At 39.4% G+C, this 25,124-nt stretch overlaps 1 long non-coding RNA gene across 1 annotated transcript in view; it reads right to left on the bottom strand.

Annotated features, from left to right (window-relative positions):
* Positions 1-25,124, bottom strand: part of LOC139727007 (uncharacterized) — an 81,449-nt gene that overhangs the window by 27,084 nt on the left and 29,241 nt on the right. Inside the window, exon 2 of the long non-coding RNA XR_011710726.1 lies at positions 12,407-12,522. This is a non-coding gene — a long non-coding RNA (uncharacterized lncRNA). The remainder of the gene's footprint in view (positions 1-12,406; positions 12,523-25,124) is intronic.

The raw sequence follows: 25,124 nt of genomic DNA, 5'->3' as shown, positions 1-25,124 counted from the left end.
CGATGATGATGATGGTGATGAATGAAGGTGTATTCCACATGGTGCAGATATTATATATTACATTTATACTTGGCACTCATTCTGTTGATCCTTTGTCAAGACTTCACACACCTGACACATCCCTGATCAAAAGCCCAGATGTGAACATCCACTCCAGTTGCTGCCACGGTCCAGACTACCCACATGTTACTGTAGAGATCAGCTTTACAAGATGGCATGAAAAGCGTCACAGACTCGTCAGGGACATTTTTAGAGCATTTCAATCCAACACTTCTATTCATAACGGTCCTACGAGAGAATGCGAGCACACTTTTCTCGCTTATTGCATCAATCGAGAACCACAACGAGGGACACAGTTGAACGCCCTGAATGGGACATTACAGGACATACGAATGATCCACGATTCAGAAAGGAATTACGCAAATGCCTCTCCACTCCTTCACATTTGTGTCAACTTACTGCTGCTCGATTGTCCGGCCTCCGGGCACGGAGTGGGCCCGTGCACCCCGACTGTACCGTCTGACATTTTACAGAGGCAAAATGTTTCCCAAAGTGACATTCGTGATTGCTCTACTCCTCCCACAGCGCCATCTACATGAATAACGTAACGCATGTTTTGTTTGGGGGCTTCCTGTTGATATCTTCTTCTTTTTTCATATTGGGGCCAACCACTCCTATAAGTATTTCAGACAGTCAATAACTACCTACACACCTGCTAGACATGTAAAAAAGGAGAGACACAATATTACAGTGGAGGTTAGAGTTCAGACGATGCCATACTTTAACATGGCAAATCTACTTTCTTCTACAGTCTTATCTGGCAATTATTGTCTCCTTTTCCCAATGATCTGTTTTTAATGCTTTAATATTCCTTGCATTCCTTACTGGCTAGAGCTATTTCGACTCATAGTGATTTCATGAAGATCAAATGATGTCAATTTTGTGTATTCATATGTACTTGTTGATGCAGCTGTACATGTATTATACTTTTGTTTACTATTGTTTGTAATTGTATTTGCTTCAGGGACATTTCACCTTCTTGTACAAACTGTTAATGCTACTTTGCAGTAATTTTGTATTATCTGGCTACGGAAACAAATAAATGAAATTAAATGAAATATATTTTTGCCCATTGAACAGTGATATATAGAAAATAAACACTGTCATGTCCATTCTTCTGGTTGGGCAGCTGCATGTCAATCTCTCACCCTTCTCTCCCTCTCTCTCTCTCTCTTTTTTCTCTCTCTCTCTGACAGAAACATCTGCTTATGTTATCCACATAAAATGCACACACACACACATACACACTCATGTATTATATGATATATAGCTCGACATAGATAGAGAGAGAGATAGATAGATAGATAGATAGTAAATAGATAGATATACAAATATATGATATATATATTCAGAGAGATAGATGCACATATCAATCATATCAAATACACTTGTGTATCTTTTGTTTACTAATTGCTTATCTTCCTATTCATATGTTTGATATACCAATCTAGCCATATTCCTATCTATCTGTTCATCTACTTTGATCTCATCATCTCTTTCATAATATACCTCCAGTCCCCCAGCACTGAAGCCTGTAACCTAGCACACTGGGGTTGCACTATGGTTGGTTACCTCTTGATTAACTCTGTAATTACCCAACCCTAACCGTAATTATGAGTCAATCTCACATGATTAAGAATCTGTGGAGATCGCTTCATCGGCTTCCCATTTCTTTTTTTCGGGGGGGGGGGGGGGGGGGTTAATAAGAACACTTTAAAGGGTGATTACTCAACATCTGAAAACAGACTTTCATTAAGTTGTATTCCATTAATCTAATGCACATGACACTTTTTCTTCACATTGTTCTTCACTGTAATAACCAACTGCAATGTTCCTTCGCCAGTATAGAAGTCAAACATGCTCAGAATGTATAATAATTACAGCCTCCAGAAACAGACTTGATATACTTGATCAACCAGACAGCTACAAAGTCTTCAACATTCCTGGAATCAAGACAAAACTCTTTTTGTTTTGAAATTCACGGAATCTCACAACATGGAAATAGCTGAAGTTCAGAAGATCTCCATCCATTACAGCCTACAGCATGAAAAGAAGAGCCAGTACAGAATCAAACAAAAACAAAAAAAGGAACTCATTCCCACATGTAAACTTCCAAAAGGGCAAACAGAACATCATAGTTTACTCTGGTGAAACTACTCCATCATATGCACGACCTCGAGGGGCACTATGATTTGATGATGGTGAATTCATAATGCACGACATCTCATCTCTGAGCCCCCCCCCCCCCCCCCTTTCTGTTTTTTTTTTTTTCATTCCTTCTCCCTCTATAAACCTCTTGAAGGGGGTTAAACTAGTCCTTAGGGGTGCGTCCAGGGTCTGTCACGGCTCCGGATCTGGGCTCTCATCATCTCTGGACCTTCTCCGAAGTTGCTCGGGAGGAAAATTGGAGCAGCCATAGGGAGTAAGATTGAGTTCTGGGAAGCTTTACTTGAGGTTAATATCAAAGGGAGGAGAGGAAAGAGAGAGAGAGAAAAGAAGAAATATAAGAAGTATATGAGAGAGGGAAAAAAGAAAGGGAAGATGCAGAGAAGAGAGATGAGAGAGTGAAAGGAAAGGAGAGTGAGAGAGATGGAAGAGAGAGAGAGAGAGATGAGAGAAAGTTAAGAAACATAGGAAGAGAAAAGGGAAGAGAAAGGATGGTGACATGCAATTAAGAAAGAGAATGGGGAGGAGTGGGAAACAAAAGGAAAAAAAGACCGAGAAAAGATGAGACATTGAAGAAAAAGGCACAATAGTGGGAGAAAGGGGGAAGAGAAAATATGGGAGAAGAAGGGGAGAGATAGAGGTGACTGAAAAGAGAAAGAGGCAAGAATAGATGGAGAAAGGAGATGAGTTAAAAAGGGATATAAGAGAGAGAGAGAGAAGGAAGAGAGGAGAAGGATACTGGGACAGTGCACCTGTATGTTTCCACTTTTTTTTTCTATGAGCAGCAATGGTTGTTTAGTTGTGTAATTTTTTGTGTGTGTTTTTCTGAGGAGATTGTAAAACACAAGCTATGGGTTTTTTTTCAGCAGTCCCCTTCATTTCCAACAGCCTACCTCATTATCCATTGTTTAATACAACATAAATTGATTTCATTTACAATATAATTTTACAATAATAATCATATTGTGATTATACTATATTTTGACATATTTAGAATATATGTATAATATTGTTTTAATCAGCATGACATGTTCTGTACATTTTCTTTTGTTCAAAACGAAAATGAAATGAATGAAATTAAATGTGACTTGGTTTAAATTTTGCTACCTTTATCATATGTGACCCTGCACCACAACAGCACCAAAAAGTCGCCAGACAAGAATGTTTAGTTAAGGACGGATTCTAAAAGAGCAGGTTCTGAGCTTTCAAATGAGGTATTACTTGATACAATCTAAATAATGGAAAGAATGTACACACTCTGGAGAAGTGTTTACTCAGAAAAGAGCCTTTTCAATTTAGGGTCTATTCAAACGCATAATCCTCATCAAGCCACACTCTGTGCAATAAATAGGACAAAAAACTGGATGATAAACTCCATAAACTCCACAATGAAGGGATTTCAAGATTAGCCTGAAATTTTGCACATTGTATAAGTATATTGTATTCATGACCACTTCTAAATTTCAAAGCAGTAGCAGTGTCCTTTCAAAACCTATTAGTATTGAAAGTGAAGAGTGTGTAGAGGGTTTTTCAGAAATGTAATGGGGCCAGTAAAACATGTATAATCACACTCTTCTACCATAAAAAGTTGTAGAAAAACTGCAAAATTCACAATTTCCCAGTCACTTCTTGATTTCAAACTTTACAATTATGTAGCAGAAGAATTGCTGTTTCAGGAAATATGAAAGTATAAAGATTGACCATGTTCACCCATTTCACCTGTTTTGAGTCTTCATGTAAAATTTGGGCATGCAACTCTTTATTGGTTTTATGAAGCATGGTCACACATAACAAATTAAGTACAGATGTAAATATTTGAAATATTTTGAATTCAAATGTTGTGTTTATAATTCTTATTTGTTGGAAATATAAAAAATATATAAATGAATGAATGAATGATATATTGTTAACGATGTATATAAAGAAATGGAATGGAAAGATGAGAATTTTAAATGATAAAGGAAGAATGAATGAATGACAATCTTTGAAAAGGCCTTCTCTTCCCTGTATGGTATTCCCATTACGTGAACTCGTCATCTCTGAAGAAGAGGAAAATTCTCCAGAAGGCAAGCCAACAGTCAGGACAAAACAAGTCATTCTGTATTCCTCGCATGATACATTACAAATGGCCCACATGGGAAAAGGTTTGTTGTGAGAAAATATTCTTTACGCGTCGCAAAAGAGGAGGAAATGCACCGAAACTAGAATAACTCATGCGCACATAAAAATTGGTTAATGGTTAATGACCTTCCTTTGCGATATATAATCACACACAGAAAGACACAGGAGATTGAAAAATATAGAAATAAGATTATTGTATACAGATATGACTACTATACATGTATCTGATGGATGATTGTATTTCTAAATAGGCATGTCTCATTCCTATGTTACATAGTTGCCATCTGGTTAGCCATGGCATTAACTTAGTCATTTATCTCTCTCTCTCTCTCTCTCTCTCTCTTGATATACACATATATAACTATTCATTTATTTATCTTTCTTTTTCTCTTCATACAAGCATACATATATTCATGCACTTATTCATCTCTCTTTCTCTACAAATATACACACATCTTTTTATCATTCTCTTTCTCTACACACACACACATGCACACACACACACACACATACAAATATTGATTTACTTATCTTTCTCTAAATACACACAAACATACACATATTCATTTCTTTATATACCTTTCATTTCTTGATGCACACAAATACACACACACAAACATAAATATTCATCCACTTATCTATCTCTCTCTTTCTTTATACACACAAACATACAATGATTTTATATATAATTATTATACAGTACGCGCAATAGAAAACGCCCGACGAAAGTGCGTCCAAATTTCGTCCCAACGCTTTTTTCGTTGTTGATTTCGTCGGGGACGTTTTCAACGCTTTTTGCGTCCAGACTTCATGGACGGATTTTGGACGAATTCAACGAATTCAACGAAATCCCCGAACGCTTTTCCGAAGCTGTGGACGCTTTCAACGCTTTCGACGCTTTCAACCCTTTCAACGCTTTCACAACCCTCTGTACACATCACACACACAGCTACACTGTATACAAAGTTAGCTCGAATCGCGAATCGCTAGCTCTCCCTTCGTCGAAGTTGTCTAGGTTTCCCGTCCATTTCTCTCATTTTCTCTCTTTTGCTTTCGTATCATTGTATCCCTTTCTTTTCAGAGTACAATCATACTTCCGAGAGTTTAGTTTTCTCATTTTTATTAAGTGATTACCTTGTTTGCAACAATTTGGGGTGAGTTTTTGTTCGAGTGTTTGTTGAGTTTTTCGATTGAACGATTTGTCGATTATCTTCGTGTGTGCGAGGACATCGTACCCACTCGTTTGTTTCCGTGTAAGTATTTTTACCGTAAAGTGTCTTCATCGTTCGTCTTCACGCATCGGGTTTTCACCTAGTTTTCCTCATCGTAGTTTTCCACATCCATTTTTTTTTCCGGTGCAAGATACTCTGTGTATTTTCTGCTACGGTAAAATGCCATCGTCGATAGTTTTTGTGTATTCATCGTAGTTTTCCACCTCCATTTCATTTTTGTGTGCCAGATGTGTAGCTAGGTCTGCGATGTCTGAATCGTTTACAGGTTTGTTTTGAGAGGGATTTTGAGGGTTTCGCGGTGGATGAGATTGACTGGAATGATAGTGATAATAATAATGATTCTACTATCTAGTGGTGTTGATATACGAGCTCTTTTGATGATGCAATTTATTTCGTGTGACCGACCATCATGACGTTGGCGATGACGAGTACGAAACGAGTAGCCTACACATGTACAATGTAGGCCTGTAAGACGAGAGTGACACTGACGACATGGCCTGGCCCTGGGGGGCGGTTTTAGTGTTGGCTCGCTCGATCGTGCACTGGAGTGGTCTAGAGACCTGCATTTTATTTTTTCATTTAATTGTATCCTTTTGCCTTTTTTCACTCTGGTTTACTGCTACCAAAATTTATGTCTCTGAAGAAACTCAACCAGAAGTTAGACAATATGTTTGCACATCAAGCCCAAGTCTGTCAATTGCGATGTTCCTACTCCTTTTTAACTCGAAATCCCATTTTCTTTGCTCATTTTTCCACTGATAAATTATTTAGAACTGTACTGCATTTCTGATGAATTGCTTTTGTGTTATATCAAGAGCCTGCTGAGTAGGTGTTTCATTCTATCCTTTCAATTATCTTTCTATCACTTTCTTCTTTGACCCTGGATGGAAAAGAAAAACCCTATCTTGCCATGTAAAGACAGAACACATACCATCATGAAATATCATGACATTACTAAAGTAATAAAAGAAATAGGAAAGCGATGAAAATTCTTGTTTGTAAAATCATAAATCAAAGGTGATTTCATATGAACCAGCTCTTTGAAACGTATTTAATTTGCCTATTGATACTTGCTTTGCAAGTACACTGTATACGTTTTCTCTCCCATGGACTTTGTGTCCCCCTTTTTTTATGTGCTTTAATGATTATTATTCTAGTTTGTTTTGTCAATATCATCATTATTGCTGTATCATTATTACCATACTTTGATATGGTTAATTGTATTTGTTGATTGACTCTCACTTTCATTTCGTTGCCTCCTCTTGGTACTTGTGCAGATCCTTTCTAGGTCTTGCTGTTTGCTCACCCCCCCCCCCTTTGCTGTTGCTATTTCACTCTTTACCTTTCTTTATCTCTCTGTTGTTCCTTATCTTTTTTGATGTTGCCTCCATATTCATCCTTTTCCTTCAATGGTTGCCCCCTGGCCCTCACGACTATTACTAACCTTCCCCTGCCTTTTGTCTGTCCATCCTCCTGCTCTAATCCCCCTCCCTTTACCTGTTGGGCTCCTTGCCCATGACATCCTACCCTCTCCTTTTGTTTTCTTTGTTTCGTGTCCCTTGCCTGTTCCTGACTGTTCTTGTTGTGTGAAGTCGCTTTACATGTATGTGGTTGCTTTTTCTGCCTATTTGCCATTTTGCTTCTGACGAAGATTCTGCTATGATCGAAAGCTTAGGTCCCTTTTGACTCTATCCTAAAAACATTCATGTACACTCCCAAAACTTGCTGGGCTGTAGTAATGGAAACTTCATTATCTAGCATGGGAGGGGGAATGCTTTCATTTTCTCAAGAGAGCATTTGTGTGAGAGAATGCAAAACTTGATTGAGTGTTGCCAAGTTGTTTTCAAGCTTCTTCATTTTATTTGATCTTAAGCATAATCACTTTCGTAAGTACATGTACAGTATTACGATTTCTTCTCCCCTGACTGTAATCGGAAAGTTCGCCATAACGATGATCGCTAATGTGTTTGGATGTGCCGATATGGGAAACACGTGGTTCAAAGGAATGCACCATGTGCTACTGCAAGTTTAATGGATAGAATGCGCCATAGGCTTAGTTACGGTAAACAGTTTACGTTCGATGCGAATGATTATTACGTCTTTCAGGATCGAGGAATAATACACACAAAACATGCAAACAAACAAATCCACGAACGAGTGTTGATAACCAAAATTCATATAATGAAAAGTAATAGGCAGTTTTGATGAGCGTGAAATTAATTGTCATAATTTTGCTGTTTAATCGGGTGGTGGCTGCATCACATAGGACATCGCAGTGAATTTGTCTAGGCATATGAGACATTTCATATATTTCTGTGATTGCATTTTTGAGTGATTAATCAATTCCTTTCAACAGTTCGGGAACATATAAACGCATTGTACTTAGATCAAGTACACAATAATCGACGGTTCGATGTATGCGCCTAAAGAAAGGCGAAAGAATCAGAACATCTTTGCAATGATTCCTTTAACTCAACTCACCAGCGAGTTCTTCGATCGATATTAGACCAGTGCGCGCATTCTTTCGACTGGCACCTGGGGTCTGGCACGCACCTGGTTTTGTGGAAATTTCCACAAAGGGAGAGGGTGGGGTTTTTCCAATCCCAAGAGACCGCATTACACAAGAAGACAATCTCGTCGCTTCTATTATTTTCCGTCACTTGTGTTTCCCCCTTATTCTTTGCTAATAATGAAGATTTAGGTTGAACTTGATGATGGTTGTTCACACGTGGTTCCTTTTGTTGTGAGGTGTAGGTATTTTCTTTTTTATCATTCTTGGGAGGGGAAAGAAGAGTAAAAGAGGGAAAACTCATTTAAATAAACGAAGGGCGCGTACGCTCAGCATCCACAGCAAGCCGTCTTTTACATCAGCATCGTTGATTATCATCACCATCATCAGCCATCACTCCGATAATTTTGTCCTTTTCTTATAAACATTTAGAAACACGATCACCATCACTCGAGATAAACACGTAGCAGTGGCAGATCCAGAGGGGGCGCATGAGGCGCACGCCCCCTTTATTTATCGTTAAAAGAAAAGAAAAAAAAAAAGAAGTGAAACCAGGAAGTGGCACCAGAAATATTACAGAATTCCTGGATCCGCCCCTGCCTGTACGAAAATAAATGACAACAAACAAAGTATCAACAACCTCCCCGACAACTACATTAAACATTACCACAGAGCACACCGAAGCGGCTGGGATCAAACACCCTTCGAAATACTGCAGCAAAGCGGGAAATCGCCGTTACTAAAATGCATATGTACACAGTGCGAGGCAATTGAAAGAATTACCTTTAAATATTTCAGAATATAAAGGGAACAAATTAAGTGATATGAAACGAAAGAAATCGTATACCAAACGAGAGGTATGAGAAACGACCTCCAATATTATAGGCCCTTAGCCGCAGCATATCAACAAACATGAGTAGGCACACGGAATATGCGTGTTTGGGATTCCTCCCTTCTATATTTCTTTCCTGAACTACTAGTATTCCTAATGCCCGAATAAAATAATGACTAGTTTGTTACTCTGATTTCTTCTTCTGAGGTAAGGAAGTTCGTTCATCCGAAAACGAAAGGATTGACACTCCGAAAGTTTGCTAATCGGACGATGCCCCCCCCCCCCCCCAAAAAAAAAAACAGCCCACAAAATGCTCGTTAATCAAATTATTGGTTAATAATAGTGAAAGACGATAATAATGATAATAATAATAATAATAATAATAATAATAATAATAATATAACAAAAGACAGAAATAAAACAATATATGGCCCTATAGCAATTACCCGCAGCATGATTACATTTTCGAATCAACAAACATGGATAGGCACAAGGAATATGCGTGTTTCGGATTCGAAATAACGCCGTAACCATCGGAATAGCGCACCCGTTTTCTTTTTAGGAATAATGAACACCAAGGAAATGAATGAATTATTTCAAACTATAAGAATCCAACGTAATTCTTGCCTTAATGATTTTCCTCCCTTCTATATTTCTTTCCTGAACTATTCCCAATGCCCGAATAAAATAATGACTAGTTTGTTACTCTGAAAGTGGTGTTGTGAGTAAAGGAAGTTCGTTTATCCGAAAACGAAAGGATTGACACTCCGAAGGTTTGCTAATCGAACAATGACAAAAAAAATAATAATAATAATAGATTTATTTTCACACTAGGTACGAACGTCTGCAAGGTGTAGGGAATTTGCGTGTTACGGAACATTTTATCAGTTTCGCATCAGCGAACTTTACGTGGGTACTACAAAAATGCCTCCCCCCTAAAAAAAAAATATAAAAAAAGTATTACACCAACACTTGAGCATAACAACAAACAAGAAAGCTAACAAACAAATAAACAACTTAAGATTTAATCTCATTTAGCTGCTTTGAATATTTCACGTTCCGTCTGTATATTATACTTCTTTTCAGAATTATCTCTCGCTTCCCGCTTCACAACTAGGAAATAAACGATGTCATACTACAAGTATATAAGAATTAAACTTATTGTCTTGCTCTAATATAGAATTCATTATTCCAAAAGTTCGTTTATCCGTGAATACAAAAGGCTCGATACTACAGTACTACGAAGGTTTGCTTATCCGACAATAACGCACCTACCCAATCACAAACATTCGTGCATTTTCGGATTATGAATCATAATATAATTTGACTATCACATTTACGAACATCTATACTAGTATTTCGTGTAGGGAAGTCGCGTGTATCTGAACGTTTCATTTTCGTAATAACGAACCTTTATATGGGTGCATGGGTACAACGAACATGACCCTCACTCCCCCCCCCAAAAAAAAAGAAAGAAAGAAAGAAAGAAAGAGCTTAGTCAAACTAAGAATCAGTCAGAATTAGTCGCTTTGAAAATTCCACGTACCGTCTGAATTATCTCTCTGTCCAATAAAGAAATAAACGATATGAAACTAAGAATTAAACTTATTGTCTTGTTTTAAATATTTTTTTTTTTTTTGCTTTTCTGATTCAATAAAAAAACGGGCAATGTAACGCGCAATTGCTGAAGAAAGAAAATATATTTAATGACCAAATAACGGCGAACAAGTCCTTCTAATTTCTTTTTTCCTCTTTTGGGGGTTAATTTTCTTTCTAATACTCAAATGGATTTTACTTACACGCAATTTTAGTGAAACCTTTTTCTTTTTGGTCGGCATTCTACGATAAGGTTCCTGTGGGTTCCCGCTCGCCAAAATTGCGTGATTTCTCTTAAATACTATGAACCCGAATGATCTCTGATTGGTAATTTAGTCTATTTCATGATCAACAGTTGTTTATTTTCTGCTTGTAAAAAAAAAAACAAAACAAAAAAACACCACGTGAACTACTCGTACTAGTACATCGTACATATCTCTGTTTCGTTCAGCCAGTCTCACCTGCCTGGTTCAGCCCACAGAACGTGGTTCAGGCGAGCGAGCCATGCCATAGCAATGGCGACGCACACACGGCGCACTCGCCTTTCCCACCACGTGCACTTTCCCTGGTTAATACGGTTACGCAGCCAGCAGCATGAAATGTGATGTATCAGGTGACTTACTAAATGCAGTGATAACGGTACCGTACTTACAGCTAGGGTAAGGGAAACTAAAACTTTTACAAATTGCTTCAATGAAAACGGCATCGATATATGTATACATGTTACCATTTTAATATTATCATGTGTATCAGGTGAATTCCACGCCTGTCTACAGTTCTCATTCCGACCGCTGTGCTACTTGCTGAGTCTTGCAGTGTGATTCTTGCCGGCTGGCTAGTGGATGTGGCCACTACACACACGTGTATTCCATGTGCGCCTTGGATCACGGACGCTTCTAACGAAATTTGGACGAAACTGCCGAGCTCCGAACACGCATTTTCCGAACGAGCAACGCATTTGCCGAACGGAATTGAGCGGGCGGTCGTGCGTGAAATGCGTCCACAAAGCGTCCACAAAGCGTCAGAATCGTTGCTACTGGATCGATAACGAAAGTTCGTCCAAATTTCGTCCAGATTTCGTTGCTACTGGATCGATAACGAACTTTCATTGGAAAACGAAATTGACAGAGGCGTTTCTTATTGCGCGTACTGTATATACATGCACACATATATTCTGTTTTCTTCTACACTCACACACATACATACACATAGGCATATTAATTTATCTATTCATCTCTTTCTCAATGCACACACACACACAAGCACACATATATTCATCTATTTATCTCTCTCTTTCTCTACACACACACTCTCAAGGAAGAACAATACACAAGCAGAGATCACAAACACAAAAATGACAGAGAATGAAGAGAAGATACTCACTGGAAAATACTTCAACAGTGGCAGCCAGGTAAGTTAACCCTTTCTGAGCTAGGAACTTAAGAACAGTGTGCACAAGCCAATCAGTTTTCTGTGCCAATCGACACTCAAAGCATCAAGAGGGTTACGAAGGAGAGAAGTAATCTTTCAAGGAGGGAAAGGAACACTGAGAGAAACATAAGGAGAGAGAAATAGATATAGAGGAAGAGAAAGAGAAATATAGGGAGAAAGTGAGAGAAAGAGAAATAGATATAGAGGAATAGAAAGAGAAATATAGGGAGAAAGTGAGAGAAAGAGAAATAGATATAGAGGAAGAGAGAGAGAAATATAAGGAGAGAGTGAGAGAAAGAGAGAGAGAGAAATATAAGGAGAGAGTGAGAGAAAGAGAAATAGATATAGAGGAGAGAGTGAGAGAAAGAGAAATAGATATAGAGGAGAGAGTGAGAGAAAGAGAAATAGATATAGAGAAGGAGAGAGAGAGAAACAAAAAAAAAGTGTAGTTTCATTTACCTTAAATGTCCAGAGAGATGTCCGATAAAGATCAGGTCGGTCCAAATACCAGCAGGCAGGTATTGGTTCCAGGATCAAGTCACAAGTCAGGGCAGCACGTCTCTCGGCCACAGACCCTACAGAGAATTCAGGAGACAGAGATGTCAAGTTCGGGGAACTGAATTGCTCCTTGATGTCGACAGAATGAGAGAGACAGAAACCAAAACAAAAGAAGATTTTAAAAAAGAGAGAGACCTGCATCCATACCAAAAGAGCTGTTTAAATGTCACCAGTCTGTAGCTCATTGATCCCAAGAACCAAACAGAGAGTAACTGACTGGGAACGAGAGAGAATCTCTTCTTTTTTCTTTGGAGGGGGGGGGAGGGGGTTGGCAAAGGGAAGTAGTTGACAATGATGCTGCAGGCATCCTTTCACAGCATCAAGAGTTTGATCACCTGATGCACCCTCATCAATTGCCCCCCCCCCCCCCCCCAATAACAAAACAACTCAAGGCACTGTTTAAAGGTTGTATATCTCTTTTTTAAAATGTCACAAAATTTTGCATGGTTAAAGAAGAATGTCTCCTTACATTGCATATGAAATCTTGCAGTAATAAACCTCAGTTTTTAAATGAAATAAAGGACTAATCCACATCACTTGAGAATAAGCTCCCCTTTTGCACCACAATTGGAATTTCTTCAGGGTCTGAACAAATTCACTGGAAATCTAAAGTTTTGTTGCCCCTCCATCATAAAGAAGTTTTAAGCTTTATCATTGAGGAAAGGTCTGAGGCACCTAACTCTATAATCTACCAACTTATGAAAGAAATCCAATTTTCAGAGTTGCAAAAAGGACAAGCAAACTTTAACTTTGTTTCCAATTTGAAAAATCTGAGCTGCAAGGTGCATGCTACCAGATTCTTTAACCCATTGAGGACAGACTGATTTTCCTATAACACACATTTCCCATAGATACCTGCCCAAGTATTCTCGGGACTCAATTACAACAGGTTAATACTATTGTGTACAGACGGAGCTATGAAAAACTTTGTTTGAAAAGTTGGTGCCAGATATTCAAACAAGGGAAAATCTGTGAGTTATTAGATTTTACCATGTGCTCAACTTTATCAACATGCTTTTCTGAAACAATTTGTTAAGAGTTTGTAAACATGGTGATTTTTTTATCACATGCACGCCATCTTGATGGTAACAGCATTATTTTTTAAGTGTTTGCATGCTTGATTGTTGTTTGGGTTTGTTGTTGGTCTTGGCGGCCAAAGAAAATTCAGCCTGATGTGATAAAATGTAATCATCTCAAAAACACCACACACAAGACAAATATTAGTCTTACATGAGGGACATCACAAGATACAATTAACACAAGCTTCTTTCCTTCTCCTTTTCTCTGCACTTCTTACGTGCTGATTATAAATTTACAGGGGCATCACATCTAATATTCTGACAGAATTTTTTTTTTAAATCCACAAGATGCATAAGGCAAAGCACAAAACGCTGTATCAAGTAGCAATCAACTGTATACGAGAAATGGGTCAATATATGGCCGTTTTTACCCTTGCAAAACCATCTCACTCTCAATGCCGGTGATGCGCCCAAAGATTACGGCAAATGACGGAAAAATGTAATGTTTCCCTAAATCTCAAGTCTACATCCCAGCTCAACGGACTGCGTAGGTCAAGTAACCACTTGTCCTCCTCTGTAAATGTCCTCTCCAAATGGGTGTCCCGTGGAAAAAAGCTTCCTTCGCAAGCAATATCATCGGGGGCGTGGGATGGTATGAGGGGCGAGAGGAGGAGGAGGAGGAGGAGGGGAGGATGGAAGGAGGAGGAGGAGGAGGAATAGGAAGACAGAACTGTCTTCAACCACGTTTGCAAGGCTGAGTTCCTCTTGGCCCCTGACATTTCCCCGGCCCTGTTTGACCGGCCCGTGAGGGTACGTGATCGGAGGCGAACGGTCGCCGATATCTAGGCAAACTGGAGCCAGAACCAGCGACCCACTTTCTTTACGATTCTTTTGTTTAGGCTTCTTCCTTTTTTTTTATTCAGGGGAGAGGAGGAGAGCGTAGTGCAGAGAGAAAAAAGAAATGTCAAGATTTTCATTCTGGCGTGACCGAGGGAATAAATTCCCTCCAGTTATCTGTCTGTCTCGGCGCTCTCTCCCTCCTTCGCAATCTCTTTCTCTTCTTCTCCTCTATATTGATCATGTCATGCAAACACACATACTTTACTGAAGAATGTTTCTAGGTCTCGCTAAATAAGTGAGGTTCAAAGCTTATCGTCCCTCCCACTTCTCATCTTCTCCTCCTCCGTTTTCTATGCTTTCCTCATCATCATTATCCTTTCTCTTTTCTGCTTTAATACTAATCATCATTTACGACTTTTTCTCCCTTTTCTCTGATCCCTCAACAACTCTTTTTGTTCTACTGTATACACCATATCAACAACGTAACAAGTCTCATTTTTTTTGCGAATTGGCGCTAGTGGTTAAATTCACAATTGTGAAATTTTTGCAAATTTCGTGAGGAGATAAGATTTGTGAAATTAAAAATGCATGCAAAAATTCTTGTCTACCTACACTACACATTGAATGCCAGTGGCAATTTGAGGAGATGTCACACAGCGAAAAAGACGGTCAACTTCCATTCAAGAAAATTTTGCACCACGAATATTCCTTGCTTTACAGCATAACTTCTACCTCTTCCTTATATCTTTCCCCTCAACTTTTCAACACAGTCTTCTTCTTTGACAAGTTATTTTCTTCCTAACTTCATTCTCCTCCTTCTTTTCTCACCTCCATGCCTCTTCTTCTTTTCCTCTTCTTTCTTCCCCTCCTTTCTCATCATCCTTTTCAATTCTTCTCTCGGTCAATCATCCCATGACTTTTGGTTTCCTTGATGAGGGAAGGGGAGTGATATGCAGACTGATGTGCAAAAGGGCTGACATCGCTCGTTGACATCGCGACCACAAACGCATCCCGATGACCGCCCCTGTCACTAGCTAGGGTCACTCACTCTTAAACGGGCAACCAGGACGGCCAGGAGAGGAAATATTCCACTCAAATGTTCTCCGCCCCTGCTAGGGAGTACATACCAGCCATTTTCAACAGCTCCTCACGTCTCTCCCATCTGACAGCCTCATACATGCATTCATGCAGTCCTCCCAAACCCTCTTCACCAGATGGACAGAGTTCTTTGTGGAAGTGTTTATTTGCTCAAATCAATCAATTTTCTTCCTTCTTATATTCTTCTCTCATAGGAATATTCTGCCACACGATCTAATGGTCCACATATTTGTAGAGTTAAAGGCTTTGGAACATGTTCTCTTCATGCTCAATATTCAGGGGGAGGAGTGGGGTTATTTACGTTGCCCGTTTTTGTGTAAATACGTAACTTTCATAAATGTTTGGAATTATTATTATCAATATTACTACCATTCAAATAGCTGGATAAACTGACTAACAGAGGTTTTACAGCACCAGCAGCTATCAAACTTGTCGGTGGTTATATTGATCCAAGCAGGGTAATGACCTGTAGATGGACTTGATATGTAGATTACCCATTCATTAGATGCCATCTGTCATATGGTGGCTACTCAAGCATGTTTTTCACTTCAAAGGCTCCATTCATGGCACGATTAAGGTACAAAATGAATCCCTGAGGGAAAAAAAGAATCACTCAATTACGCACTTATATTTTTGGTTCTCTAACATTCTAGCAAATCAGATAAGTGTTTCCTTGTCAATCTTGTGTATAAGACCTGAGTCCCATTTTATCAAAAGATATAATCGATTGTAAATTCCTTTACCACAGAGGCTGCCATAGACTTGAGATAGAAATCAACTATATAATCAATTATAACTCTTAATAAAACAGGGCCCTGAAACATTATTACCGGTTTAACTTTTAGATAGTGTGTTTGTTTCTTATTTTATCTAACCTGAAAAATTATCAAAGAGAAAAAATGAAAACCATTGTTATCTGTCTCAGTTCTCTGCATTAGGAAAGCACAAAGAATACAGTGGTTTTATATGTGACATGTTTATTGTTGGAAATAAATTTCATGCTTTTTTCCCCATACAGCATGATATCTTGTTGAAGTCTCATGGATGTATCCTTTTATCCTAACATCATTCATCTCATCTGAATTACTTCTCTGCTCTCATGTCCCTGGCTCGTCCACTGAATTACTGCCCAATTTTCTGAGTTTCTCTGCTCTGTGTTTGAGGTGTGGAATATCAGTTACAAGCCAAAATGCATGCCTTACATCTCGAGCTGTCACTCGGACGATCCGTGCATCTATGTAAATCATCCCCCATCGTCGACGAGCTACTGCTACACTTTCCAACCACTCAGCTCTCTCACAACGGCTCTCGTTTCAAACGGCCCAGAAACAACCTGCACAGGAGATCTCGACGTGGCCTTGAAAATTCAGCTGGTCTCATTTGTATGCATGCCCAAGCCGGGTCCCGGCAAGAAGGGCATGGCCCCCTCGTGTGTAGCGTATCATTAATTCTGACCTCTTCTTTTTCTCGGAGTTTCAGACTCCACAAAAATCTTGTTTGTAATCTCATTTAAAGTTTCAAGGCATTCAGACACAGCTACAACCTGCCAAACTGCCAATTTGCTGGATCCACAATAAATAGAAGTATTTAGCCGCTAGAGGGCTGTATCAAATGCTTATTTTTTATTGGTCGCCGTGCGTTCTGGCTATCACGGGTCGAGTTTCCCGTTGTGCTGTGTACTTCCGGTATATACGAGTATACTCGGCTTGCGAATTGCTACACGGAGAATTCATCAAATTTTATCAGTTTGTTTTGTCGTTTCATTCATCATTATGGACGGTTCTGAGAACAGAGATTTGCAGAGGATGACTGTCCCCCAACTTCGTAAGTTTTTGACTGACAGAGGCGTACCATGCAATGGTAAACGGAGAGACGAGCTCCTCAGTCTTGCATCGAAAGCCGCGACCACGTACGATGTGATACAGCCCTGTGATCGTGAAGAATCCCTGCGCAAGCGGCGTAGGGTGACCGCAGCGGATGGCTCCGAGCGTGACTTTCCTCAGACCAACACATCGCTGCTTCACAACGGAAGCCCATCGTCACAAAATTGGTACTACAAAACCACTTTTTATGAACAAATTTGAAATCCAATATTTTACTTACTTTTAAACAGCGTGACCCGTTTGCACAATGATATCGCTTTCTCACAACATAAACACTAGTACATAGTGATCACCACTGCACACAATACAAACAGCTGTACGCTCGCACTGATACCGGAAGTAGGCATCACAACCAAAAGGCTAAAAAAAAAAAATGTCACCACCATCGGCGAATATCTTACAGCTATTGTCGATCCCTCAAATTGCTGTTAATGATTATCTATACAACAGCTGATACAAACTCTGTAGACTGTCCAGCAAATGTGCAGCTCTCCATAAACATACGTACATGAAGGAGTACTCTTAACATCCATACATGCATGTACCATCGTGATAGCGAATACGTTTTTTTACATTCCCCCATTCTGGATCACATAAATATGCACTGATTAGACTCAGTGAATTAGTAGTAGAAATAACATTCAGGGTTTTTGTAATACCCATGATTATTCAGTGTTTGAGTAATATCATGGCTACTACTAAAACACTACATGGTACAATAAGTGTTTATAACGTCAACATAGGGCAATTTGTCCATCAGTTGCAATAAAATGCATTTCTGTTCCTGCCACTCTCATTTGCTTAGCCTCTGCTACATGTACACAAAATCCTCACCAAGGTACACACTACACAAGCTAACACAATATCACTCTCTCGCCAAAACTAACTGCGCATACTGTCAGCCGCGAGGGCGCACCTACTAGGTTTGCAATGTGATGATCACATGACATAACAAATAGGGTTCATGCACATTCCGTCCGTTAGGAATGGAGATTCCCCCATCTGGACAATTTCCAAGAAACCGCTTAACAGTGCAGCTGGCCTTGGCTGCAGTTGAAATGCCTTATTGACATCATCCGCTGAAATTTTTCAAAGGGCATTTACGACTTGCAATGACTCAGGAGGTATCTCATTCGCACAGGGCAAATGTTGGAGTACCGTACTTTTACCGGAAAATCACCCAGGACTTGAAGTTGTAAGTTAACGAGCACATTGAATTACTTGTTGAGGTTGTACAGAGTCCACATAACATCAACGGTCATGCATTATGTAGACTATAATATATAACAGACAGCATTCTGGGCACAGGGAAATAATGTGATTTCTAGCGCTCAAAAGCCTGGAGTGAGCGAGTGGCATCAAAACTCAGTGTGATGTCTCTGAGGCTGCGTTTATCATCTTTCCCATGTTTGAAACGTGTTTCAATACCCACTATCAAAATGCGTTTGCAAACGCCTTTTGGATCATGTTTCTTGAGTTGTTTATGAACTCTGTCGTGAGTAGATTGGGAGGCCTCATCACGGCATAGCTCCATTGCGCAGTTAGCGGAGATATGTACTTGGCAGTGGCTGGCGTGGGCAGGTCTGGTGTCTATCAACTCTACAGAAACATGTTTCTAATTCAAACACATTTGCGATAGTACTTCTTTCAGCATTTCAGACACGCGTTTCTAATCCAATAATTAAAACAGCTTTGCATTTATCACCTGCCAAAGGAAAAAAAAAAATGTAAAGCAAAACAGTACAATGGACTATATCATGCAATGAACTGTGGGAAGGCTTACTGAAAAGAAAAAAAATTTTGCAAAACACATCGGGGGGGGGGGGGGAAAGTCTGGGGTCATGAAATATACAGGACTATCTGTGAATGGTTAGAAAAAGCTTTATCCAGTTAATATTTGAGACAAACTCCATCCCAAGCAGTGCTAGTATATCAACAGCCCATGAAATCTACACCTAGACATGCACAGATGGGTAAATAATTCATTTTAGAACGTGCCAAACTATCAGAAATTTTTATTTTACTATCAACACAACAATCATATCTACAGCAAAAACTCTGCCTCACATAGCTTGGTATTCATGCATGAACTAATCCGTGAATCCACGGTATCAAATTCAACTGTTGGAGGTATACATTTGTAGTATGGCAGAATGAACACCCTAGTGCAAAAGCATTTAACTACCACACTACTGCACGGTTTGTATCTATTACATTTCACTTCGACCCTTGACATACAACATTCTTGTATGTCACATACAGGTGGATCATAAAAAGTCCATATACACACTGTACACTTGTATTACTATTATAAACAAGGCCTTGACTCCGTAAAGTCTACCAACCGGTACTCAAATGTGTCACATGACTGTTCATCTGCTGTCACGTCGATACACATTTTGACGCCAGGACACTCGTGAAATGACATGCCATTAACTGATAGAATTTGGTGAAGATTAAGGGCACTTGCTTTCAAGCAGGAGCAGATCCAGGAATTCCATAAAGGGGAGGAGCCTTCACAAAATTAAAGGGGGCACCATGCACCTCCCCCCCCCCATTTTTTCTTTTTATTTCTTTTGTTCTATCAAAAAAATGAAGAGGGGTCACCGGTGTGCCCCCCCCCCCCCCCAATCCGCTACCGGATTAAGGCCCTCTGCTGTTTTAGCAGCAAGATAATCGTTGTTTTCGTATGTAGACCAAAGTCCAGAGTCTGAGAGACAGTCTACAGTTTCTTGAGCTGTAAAGGAAGACTGCATCGCGGTGATCTGGTTACGTCCACAGCGAGACAGAGACACAAGTCTGGAGTCTACAGACAAGGATCCTGGGCCTGATGGACCACTGATGGCTTGTACTGCCCCTAACAGGGTGTAATCCCATCTCTGAACAGCATCTCAACAGAGTTGGTGTTCATGAATGGACATTTAATAGCGGCATGACCTACTACTGAATGAATGCACTGCCGGGGTGGAGCAAACATGAACTCGATCCATGTTGCTCGGTAGGCCCATTCACACCAAAACAATTATCAGCTTTGGGATCGCAAAACTGATTAAATTTCCTTCATGTTGTGAAAATTAGCATCAGATTTGCACTTGGCTGTACTATCGTAGGAAAATTGTAACTCCCTTTGTTCTTTTTCTATATTAAATCTTAAACAGAAATTATCTCATAAACAAAGTTAAACACAAGCACGTATTCCTACGGTTGGCCCAGTGAAACTAATCAACAACTGAACTTAACCATGTGAAAGTATTAAATTTTTCTATGTCACACGAACCTCGGAGCAAGCTTTCAGGTTGTTATGAACAACCTTTATTGTAAAAATGCAGAGTTAAAATTCAAATGTGATGGTAAACCAATCTCTCATTATTACGTTTTGATTGAAATTACACAAAAAATCTTTGATTCTGGCAATCCATCGGAATTTTTCATTGTGAACTATCTACTCAAGACTCGCAAATGATGTCTTCATTACAGAAAGTTGAACTCAAAGACTACTCTGTTCATCATTTTATGCTACTTTGTGATATTTTGGGTGAGCCATTCACTGCAAGGCAAATGCCAATGTTGCTTCCTGATTGTACAAAACCAGTTTATGCATCTATTACAGTTTCATTCATATGTCCTCATTTCATACCATCCAAGGCATTTCCATAAGACACACTGGGGTATCGTTTTGAGTATGACTGAACTCCAACAACTAATTTCTGTAATCGATAGTTTCAAAAAAATGTTGATGATTATGACACAAAAACAAAAAATCTACATATATGTATGTTCAAAGCAGATTATATGACAGACAACAAACTGCCTGGCAATTTGGGCAAGAAAACATCTACTGTATATGCCGTATATTTAGTGAGTCTAAATTTTCGCAAATCGGGACTTCCCGACGATTTCGCGAGTGGTTAAATTCGCGATCGTGGAGTACTGTACTGAACAGAGAAATGTATATATGTGTGCATTGGGTTCGTATCGGGATTACAGTCATTATTTTTGTGTGTCTTTAATTTTGCGAATAGCACCTGACCCGCAAATTTGCGAAAATAAAAACCTCGCGAAATATTCGGCGTATACAGTAAATAAGTTGAATACAGATTGGGAATACATATATGCAGAGAATTGCAAAAGCTTTATCAAACCATGACATTAAGCCAGTTCGTAGTTCTACTTTGCGCATGAGCAGAAAAAGGTCATTGGTACCAAAACGCATGATGGTTTTTAAATTCACGGAGATAAGGATCTGTCATAATGATATTCATACAATCCTTGTACATGATACTTGCCATTACATCCACCTGACTGCAAACCTGGTATTTGGCAATACGAATATAAATGCATTCAATACAAAACAAAGAATGACTGGATGCTTCGCCCAAGGGTTGTTTGACGGACCATTCTGGTCACCTGGTCTCGCTATGCAAGATCTTTTTTTTGTTGTTGTTTAACACAAATTCCATAAACTGTTATGCCGGGCAAACTTTAATACCGGTACGCATTATGTTGCTTTGAATATGAATGAAGTGCCTAACCAACTGAGAAAAAAAGAAAGGTTATTTGTACCAACGTGCACATGAGCTAATTACGAACTGCCTTATTGCATGCTCTCAGTGAATGATGTTAACCTTGCCAGGAAACTAAGCAAGGTACAAAAGATCAACTCTGGAGAATTTAACTTGTGGTCAGAGCAGCTGCAATCGCTGTCTCTCGCATCTGAATCCGCCAGGATCTCTGGGAAAGAGGACAAGGAAATCCTTGCACAATCTCATACAGGATGTGCTTGCACTATGTCGCCAGTTTTTCAAAAACTTCACATATCGAGACGTGCAATGGCCTTGAAAGCCCCAAATCGTGCATCATTTAGAATATTGCTATCAATGTCAAGACCTCTGTTGACGATGGTATCCTACTTGAACAAAACCGATAAATTTACTTGATGTACGAGAGATATTAAAGTTTCTTTTGCGCACATGAAGAACAGAAAAATGAATAAAGAAAGATCGAGGGAAGACAAGTTGGGTCACCTGATATAAAAGGGCAAGATATTGCATTCACCTCAATGTCATCTACAGCTCTGAGAGAAATCCAGGGGTAACAAGAGGCGAGCTCACCTGCACAGCAAATCGGCATTAGGACGATTCTTGCAAAACATCTCGGACCAATGTTTAGATCCTCTTTTTTAAGATGTACAGCAAGTTCTTAACGTTTCCCCATTTCTCTCAAGAGAGTAAAAGCTCGTTACGTGCAAGTAAGAGAAGAATATTGAGCTCCTAATGGACGGAGTACTCAAGGAAAATAAGTGAGGGAGATTAAGTGATCTACAATACGGCTAGCAACTTTCAGCAGCCTCTTTATTCATTTGTACTTTAAAGCCTCCATACATCCAGTCATTACTTTGTACATACCTGAGGCAGTCCTTATATCTTGAAGCATCTATGAAATGGGTAACAAGTTAGGTGCAGTCACACACACAATAAGAAATACAAGAAAAAAAGATTTCTAAACGAACTGCAAATCTTCCACCCTGGACTTGATTTCAAAAAGTTTTTACAGAGGGTGACATGCATAATGCAAAATGATGAATTCATAAATACAATAAATATTTTACGAGCTGAAATTTTTTCTGTGGTATCATTTTCACAAATTTCGCAACTCACTTTTGAACCACGAAAAAAAAAAGCATGAATATGAAAATACAGAAAAATATTGTTTCTTTAAAAAGTGCTAAATCATGCGCAACTACCAACTACTGTACATCAAGCACATTGCGTGGGCCATGACACAGTGATGTCTAGAGCATAACAACACACTAAAATACAGAACTTCAAATGGAGAACATACTTCTTCTTTACATCAAGGGAATCACTGAGTAAAAACATTCAGTATAAGCACTAGTATTGTCGCTTGCTACTCATGCTCATCCAGAATAGTTTACCATCTACCAAAGATAGCACAGGTGCTTGTATCTTGCTCTACACTGTTGGCACATACATTGCTGGATTCTGTTAAATATAAACTTGCTTTAATCTCTGATGTAACGCTTCTACAGTGACCTCGTTTCAGGGCGAATAGTCTAATCAATCATGGCTTTAAAAGGCAAGTTACATAGATTCCTACCCTTTTTTTTTTGTAAACCTTTTTTTTCAGAGGGGGGGGGGGTTAAAGCACCACAAACTCTCACAAGGGCGTGTTAATTATTGATTGCAACTAAATCAGAAAAGCCAGCAGTTCAGTGATAGCCAAGATTTCTCGGCGAATTACCTTTATAGCCACAGGGGAAGGGGGAGGCTGGTGGGGGTTGGGGGATAGTATTACATAATGCCTACAGAATTGTCTGATGGGAATGGTACACCAGTGCATACTTGGAATATCTATAGTCCTCGCTAAAAGATGGCAATGTGAGCCTCCCTCACTGCTGTCTACACCGGAGACATGGGGGCGCGTGGTTACAGCGTGATGCTGCATGGTCCATCGGAGCCGAATGACGGCAATTACCCGTGGCAGGGAGCCAGCCGAGGGATGGAGAATGACGTCATGGTAACGGGGATCGCATCAATATTCACAGCTCCCCTCTGCTCTGACTTGTAATGAGAGAAGGTTTAAAGGAGCACTTACACTCATCTCATCTTACTCTAGACCTATTTATCTGTAGTGCTCGGTTTTTGCAAGCTAGTGGACTTTTTTTTCAATCTTGTTTCTCACCACAGCTTATGATGTTACATGTTCAGCATCTGTTTCAGTATAAAGAGCAATATATACAATATCGAAAGGAAAAGAACAATTTTTATATAAAAACGGCAACAAATATTACAGATAACAACTGTCTAATCACATAAGAGAACTTGTTTCCTTTGCTGTGTAAGAAACTTAATTCTTAATACTTTCATATCTTCAGGAGACAAATCAGTCTTTAAAAAGTTTTTTTTTCCCCTGCTGCATAAGATATCAATGAAATATTCTAGGAAAGGTGGGCTTACAGTGGTTTTAAAAAAAGCAGTCTATAATTGGTAACAAAAGGAATGCTAGTTGCCATGAAACATCATGATTTGCGGATCACAACTTGAAGTTTAATGCTACTTCATTTCAGGGGAAAAAAATGGAGACGTCTGCTGCTAGTACTCCATTACTCTCTTTTGCATCGTCTGAGCTTGATTAACTGACAACTTCGTGCCACTGATACTGTATCGAGTTTTAAATTAAGTATGCAAGACGATTCTCTGGAAATGTTCCTCGATGGGGTGAGATAGCATTAACAGGCAGAAGTTCATTGACTGTGGAAGAGTCGCCACACGGTCTATTCACAGAAAGTCAGATCAGATCCTCTGTGTCTCTCCATATGGCATATAATATCTACTCAATGTAGTCAAATCATACAGAGGTATACATTACATCACATCATGGTTTTCAAAAAAAAAACTATGCCACTTTGCTACAACAGATAATTCCCTTCTCCTTGTGACCCTTCGTTCATAATAAGGACGACTCTCTTTCGAAGGGAAATGATAGCAAAATGAGCAGAAGAAGGGCGCATCTCTGACAACTCTCGTAAAGCACCAACGTCCTTTTAATCCTAACCCAATGCAAGGCAGCATGGCATGTCTCCTGCCTAGATTTGATTTCAAATCGGCTTGTTTCCACACAGCGTCCTCGAGACCAGCATGCTGCAACGAAGCAGCAGACCAATTTGCATCCACGCGCGTCGTCAATGCACGCCAAGCGGCCTGCTAGCCGAGGAACAAATTTTCCTCGCTAATCAAATGAGGGTGCAACAATACCAAT

This window comes from Diadema antillarum, unplaced genomic scaffold (assembly GCF_040938485.1).
Source record: "Diadema antillarum isolate AM-2024a unplaced genomic scaffold, OU_Dant_1.0 seq00000108_RagTag, whole genome shotgun sequence".
In the NCBI taxonomy this organism is placed as follows: Eukaryota; Metazoa; Echinodermata; class Echinoidea; order Diadematoida; family Diadematidae; genus Diadema; species Diadema antillarum.
This window is presented reverse-complemented; position numbering and strand designations above follow the sequence as displayed.